Here is a 7102-nt window from a genome sequence, read left to right on the forward strand (position 1 = left end):
ACCACACTAACACGCAGCAGGCGAGACACCTTTTCTTTTCTTGGTATTATATCTTTGACAGATATAGATTCTGCAACCTCCGCAAATGTGACGTGCCAAACCGAGCCGGTGTCGTGTCGCATTTCTCGTGCTGCTTGATATCAAAATGGAAAATACAAACAATAATTGAGCACTTGTGATCACATCTCAGTGGGGGTTAAAGAAGCGGGTGAGCCAATGAATTAAAAATGTGTTGCTCTTAAAAATGACGTTATTACACTTAAACGTCTTCTTATAGTGGAAGAGGGATTCCTTAAATCGCCCTATATGGCTTCTGTTTTGCAAAAAGTCGGAAATAGAATTGTGCCGTTGCTATTGTTCATCTTCGTGTTTTGCATTTCCATCCAGAGGTGACAAAACCATCATCTGTCACAAACACTCATCATGTGGAATTGTTAAATTTGTAAGTAAGTGAGTAAGTAAGTAAATAAATAAATTAATTAATGTGTGGCTGCATACTCGTGTTGTCGTTAACTCTCCCCTGTGTGAACAAAATTACAAATACTGCATTTTTAAGTATAGTCTAATTGACTCCCTCTCGCTTTAAGCCGTGTATGGAGGCAGTGAACTGCAGGTAAAATTTAAGAGCAAAGCAGCAGTGCATGCATATAAAAAAAAATGCTTGGGTGTTTATCAAAAAGATGGTCGCAGAATGACAAAGAGACAAGAGGGAAACAACAATCTCCCGTCGCGTGGCCACGCAGAGCAACAACAATAGAGGAGAGAATCAATTTGGCCCTCGTGTGCTGATGGTTCCAGAGTTCTCATGCATGCAACATTGGAGCATGGAAGACATGGCAACCTTGCTGCTTCAAACAGTAATTCTTCAAGGTCAAACAAGAGAACTGATCCCATGCACTAGTTTATACAAACGTAAATGTCAACCAAATTAAACAGGAAATGTGAACATTTTCGTTGCAACAAATTTAGATCATGGAAGAGGAGCATCAAAATTGCATTGTGCAATTACCAAAAAATACATATTATGATCAAATTAATTAGAGTTTATATAAATCCTTTAATTAAAAACGCACAAAGAGCAATATGGCACTTTTCTGTTCTGCCCACAAGAAGATTGAAATCAAACATTTGCAGTGATGATGATGGCGTCTGTAATGATGGCCATAAATTATGGCAGTCGGAGTGTGAAAAACAGCTCAGATAAGCATGCAGCAGAGGAACCTGGGCGGCCTGACAACAGTTATACGAATTAGCTTTGCAAATCTACCACGTAGCTTCATTGAAAACGCAACCTATCAATCCAAAATTAAAAAACAAAATCATCTTCCTGGGCTGAAAGAATCAAGTGCCTGCTAAAAAGTAATATACGTTCTTCTTATATGTTCAGACGCTTCTACGTCTATTTTATTTTATTTTATCATAATGAGAAAAAAAAAGTTTGGTTTTGATATAACCGCTGGTTGAACATGAACAAACGCCAGAAGTGGAAGTGATATTTTAACGTTAAGAATCATGCGGTCTCGTGAAGTAGGCAGGCCTATGTGATGGATTAGGACATGGTTCAGTCTTCCCTCTCGTTAACCATTAATCTGTCTTTTAGTACAGAGACAAACTGACTGAAAATGTTTTTTTTTTTTTTTTTTTTTTTTTTTTTTTTTTTTTTTACAATGATGAATGACGAAAATGAATTATTGCCCAAGGCGCTTATTTGAATTATGATGACGTATTCAGTGTTATTATTATTATTATTATTATTATTATTATTATTATTATTATTATTATTATTATTATTATTATTATTATTATTATTATTATTATTATTATTATTATTAAACCACAGTGAAGACGACATGCAGGAACAGAGACTTTTTTTTTTTAAACTGCCGCTCGTAAATCTGCCTGGAGTCACAACTGCCTTTTAAAATATATAACAGAGCGCCATCCGTGAGGTCTTCCCATGTCCGGTTTATGGATGCTTGTGAACCTCCGGAGGTCAGTCCAACATGTTACACTATAACAAGAGGTCCCGCACAACATCGTTGTCAAATGAGTTTTCATGTGAGTTTTCCCTGCAATTTCAACTGGCAGTTTTTGTAACCACATTAAGTCATTTACGAAACTGATTTATCACTACACATTTTACGAAATATCGGTTTATGGGTGGCATAAAGCATCAGTTAGTGCACTGAATTCAGTGAAATGGTAATATCATCACGCAGAGATGTTTTCACAGCAGAATTTAGCATGCGACTCAAATTAAAATGAGCCATGAGCCCACTTTTCGTTCATCTTCTGTTCGCTACAGTCACGGGTGAGCTATAGCTATATCATATTCACCAAATTTGTCGCTATGAATTGCAGGACACATAGACAAACCAGCATCGACACCCACATTGTCAAGGAGTCTTCAATTTCATTCAGGAAAACATGCATGGAAAACTGCAGGTACTGGCCGCGGGGCTGAAATGTTAATTGCAAGACCATGCTGCCTTGCACATTTTCGAGTAGAAAATCACAAATTTATCTGTATTGTTTATTTACTTTTCATTTATCTCAAACAGGTTTTCCAACACGATACAATACGACCAAATAGAGCGTATTCCACAACAAATCCCCACATGTCAGTATCTTACCATAGACATTTTTTTATGTACATTTTCAAAGTAAAACATTTTTTTTAATGTAAACTTTATTAATTTTGTAAATATAATTTTTCACGTATTTTTTTTTTAAATATGCGTTTTTTGTTTATCGCAAAATCCTAAATTAAGTACATTTTGTAATTGTCAAATCAACAGTAACAGTATAATTTTGTACCGTAAATGTAGAAAATGTGTTACCGTAATTTAACGGTAGTGTTTTGGCAACCACAGCTGCCGGTATTTTACAATAAAAAAAAGTTTTTTTTAAATGTAAATTTCCAGGTAAAACATTATTTTTTTTAAAAAATGCCAAAGCTTTTTTTTTTTTTAAACAGTAAAATCTTGAATTAAGTACTTTTTTATAATTGTAAATTTTCAGGTAAATCATTTTTTTTTTTTAAATGACAAAACTTGTTTTTTTAACGGTAAAATCTTGACTTAAGTACTTTTTATAATTGTAAATTTTCAGGGGAAACATTATTTTTTTTAAATGCCAAAACTTCTTTTTTTTACGGTAAAATCTTGACTTAAGTACTTTTTATGAATGTAAATTTTCAGGTGAAACTTTAGTTTTTTTTTTAATTCCATTTTTTTTTTTTTTTTTACGGTAAAACCTTGACTTAAGTACTTTTTAAAATTGTAAATATTCAGATAAAACATTCTGTTTTTTGTTTTTTTTTAAAGGCCAAAACTTTTTATTTTAAGGTAAATTCTTGACTTAAGTACTATTTATAATTGTAATTTTTCTGGTAAAACATTATTTATTTTTAAAATGCCAAAACTTGTTTTTTTTTACAGTAAAAATCTTGAATAACTTACATTTATAATTGTAAAATCAACATTGTCAAAAAAAAATTTTACTGTAAAAGTAGAAAATGTATTACCGTAATTTAACGGTATATTTTCGGCAACCACAGCTGCCGGTATTTTACCGTAAAATTAGCTTTTTTTTTTTTTTTTTTTTTTTTTTTTTTTTAAACAGTGACAAGATGAACATGAGGTTCTGTGCATGCTCCTTCTTGACGTCAATTCATCGTCACTTTTGGGAATTTGTCCTCACTTCTGGGATGGGATACTAATGGTTGGGGTAGTGAGGTTGTGTACATGTTGTCTTCACATATGGGACATGAATGAAAGAGGCTGGTTGAAGTTACAAAGCATGTAGTCAACACCAAAACAATTATTGTCCTGTTAGCTCAGTCAGATGCTCATCTTCCGACCAGACCACCGAATTCGAGTCCCAGTAATTCCCGTTATGCTTCAGTTTACAATGTTGTTGGAAGGTTTTGCTATTTACATTGCCGATAGGGGTCGCTGACTCGCTAAACTACAATACGTAACACGGTCGTCATTTGGCATATTTCAAAACGACCTATATGTCGTCGTATTAATTGGAGAACTGTCTCGTTGTTGTTGTTTTCTTTCTTTTATTTTTATTTATTACGAATAATATGAATTGGCAAAAAAAAAAAAGATGCAACAAGCACCTTTTTTTTTTAATGATTTGTTAAGCATTTCTTGAGTTCCTCTATAAACCCATGAAATGGCAGTCACACAGCAAATCCCGGTCGCCATTGATGATTTTTTTTTTTTAAATTATTATTATGGGAAATGAGACACTCTTGGGCACCTGCATAATTTCATATCAAATTTGGTTTAAACAGTTACTAAGCATACTGTTCAACAAATTATAGAGTCAAATAATACATGCAATTTGATTGGCTGTATAATTTTGTTTTGAAATTAGCTCAAATACTTTTCGTTCCTTTGCTCCTGTCTCTTTCCTTCATGAAAAAGCCTAGTGGCCATATATATCTATCAAGATGAAAAGCTCTTTGCCCTCCACATAATCATAAATTTGTTGGCCAATGCTGCTGCAACCAGTGTGAGGTGGCTAAACAACAGTGCTGGCGATTTGTCCAGCAATTAGCCAATTAGCATACCGTGGTGAGACTTCCTGGCCCATAAAGAATATCTGTAACTGTCATCACTGCGTGCAGTGTGTTTCGGTTTATGCAGCATGCATGAACTCTATACACTCAAACACTCACATTTATAGGCACCTTTCCTGCTTGTGATATATATTTATGGTAGACTTGATACTTACTGATCCTTGGGTATAATTGAACAATACAAACATTCGTATTCATGGTTGTCATTCGTGATCAAGTCCAAGTGCATTACTGAAAGGTGCAATTATGAACTGGTGAACCCACAAAGCCAAAAGCTTCTGTGCTAAGCTCCTGCTGAAACATTCCTCCGTCAGCTGTTTGGAACCTTCCAAGCATCTCTATGGCAGCAGCAGTCATGTAAAGAAGCTTGAGCACAAACCTCAGGTCAGTGGGAGCACGTCTGCATGCCTCACCCTTGTGTTTTCACGCTTCTACCATGTGCTAATCCAACACTGTGTGGAAACATACTAAACAGTAACACAACCTACAACCATGTGGGTGGAAACAATACACTGTATAAGGTGAAATATATTCCACATGTTTATTTGTAGCCCTTTATGGTTGTGAATCATCTTCACTTAGACCTATAAGTCCAAATGGATGCATCTCATGAGACGGTTTCTGTGGTTTTGTGAAAACATCACAGTAGATTGACAATTACAACAAAAAGTGACAAAGAAAAGTGATCAAAATTGCCTTCATTATAATTTATTGAGCAAACCACCCTCAACTTGCTTGTCAAACTGCGAGCTTGGCTAAAAGGTTTGGCAGCATTTTTCCAGTATAAAGGTACATTTCAATAAAAAACGTATACTGAGAAGTCATTGTTTGTTCAACCATTAGTCAGGGTTTCATGAAATAAATTCACACATCCAGAACCTTGCTCAACACACTCATAATACAATCAGCATCAAGCCTTAGCAAAAATCAATCTTCTTAATTTACTAGATATTACCATTTTCTTAGCAGTTGCTTTGCTTATAGTGGACTTCTATCTTGCGCATTTGCTACAGCAAACAGCCAATTAGAGTCGATACCGCTTTGAATACTGTGATGAATGGCCTATTCATTCAAATCATCTAAAAAGAACATTGACACAAAAATCGCTTAATTCATCACGATAGTAAATTATGTGTGTACGATAAAAATTATAATAAAACATTTTTTATTCAAACATGAGCTAGCTACCATGTAGTTCGACCACTGCTGTTGATTGGTTCTGTTTGCTGTCGATATTGTAAATGGATTAATGGACTGCTGCCTCTAATTTCGCCCAACAGGCATCTGCCCTGCAGGCCAGATGGCCAGTCCAGACCTGTCCACGGGGCATTGCAAGTTACCACTTTAGTGCTCATGGGTCTACCTATATCTAAAGAATACAGGAGAATTATATTCAAGGATCCATGAAGAGCATTATTTGAATCTGCATATAAGACTATACTTTCTATTTCATCCATCCATCCATCCATCCATCCATCCATCCATCCATTTTCTGAATAGTTATCCTCGTGATTCTACATCAATTCCAAATTTATACTCAAGTAAATTATCTGTTACAAACATTGTGGAAAATAGTTTAGAGTAATTGCAATTAATTAGTTAACACATTCACTGCCAGTCCAGCAAAAATGCATCATTTGACGTCTTTTGTCGTCAATGGCAGCGAATGAGTTAAAAAAAAAGAGATGTATTAAACTGGACTAATTTGGCTGTTTGTCCTCTCATTGGATGAGCAGAGATGACCAACATCACCTCTTGAATCTGTCCTCTAGTCACTCTGCCACCGTGCACTGTATAGAAAAAAAAAGAAAAGAAAAAAAACTGCCTGTTTATGTCTTTTGAAAATTCACCATAGGATGCACTAAATTCTTGATACGCACCAATGCATATTTAATCAAATGAAGAAACAGAGTTAGAGATATAAATAGTCCATGAATTATAAAAATAATTGTTCCAACATAAGACTATAGACTATGAGTTCTAGCCACGCAGGTGACTGTTTCTCCAGCAATTAGCGACATACAGCAGACTGATCTGGTGTGTTCTTCCGCCAAGTCGCATCTTTGTTCAGATTAAGGTTCCTCAATATGCCTTTTTTTTTTTTTTTTTTTTTAAACTTGTATTAGAGTGTTTATAAAAGTATTGATTTGGGCCTTTTAATATTCTATATATAGGCTAACAAATGTAACTTTCATGTTATATGTGCGATGCATTAATATGGATATTTTTGTCTTAGTAAAGTAAGTCAAATCTTACGATTTTTTAACAACTTAATACAAAGAGATATTCGCCTTTGAACATATGAACATGCGTAATGTCAACAATTGAAAACATGCATTGAAGTGTGAAAATGCATTATGCACTTTAGTTCTAGCCTAATAACATAATGGCTGAAAGATTCTTTTTTTTTTTCAATGTAGTGTATACAAGCCAAACAGTTCACCAGGAAACGCCCCCTTTTAGCACAGTTTTCAAATATTAGTGAGGTTTGGCGGAAGAGTCTACTCG

This window comes from Festucalex cinctus, chromosome 1 (genome assembly GCF_051991245.1).
Source record: "Festucalex cinctus isolate MCC-2025b chromosome 1, RoL_Fcin_1.0, whole genome shotgun sequence".
Taxonomy (NCBI): Eukaryota; Metazoa; Chordata; class Actinopteri; order Syngnathiformes; family Syngnathidae; genus Festucalex; species Festucalex cinctus.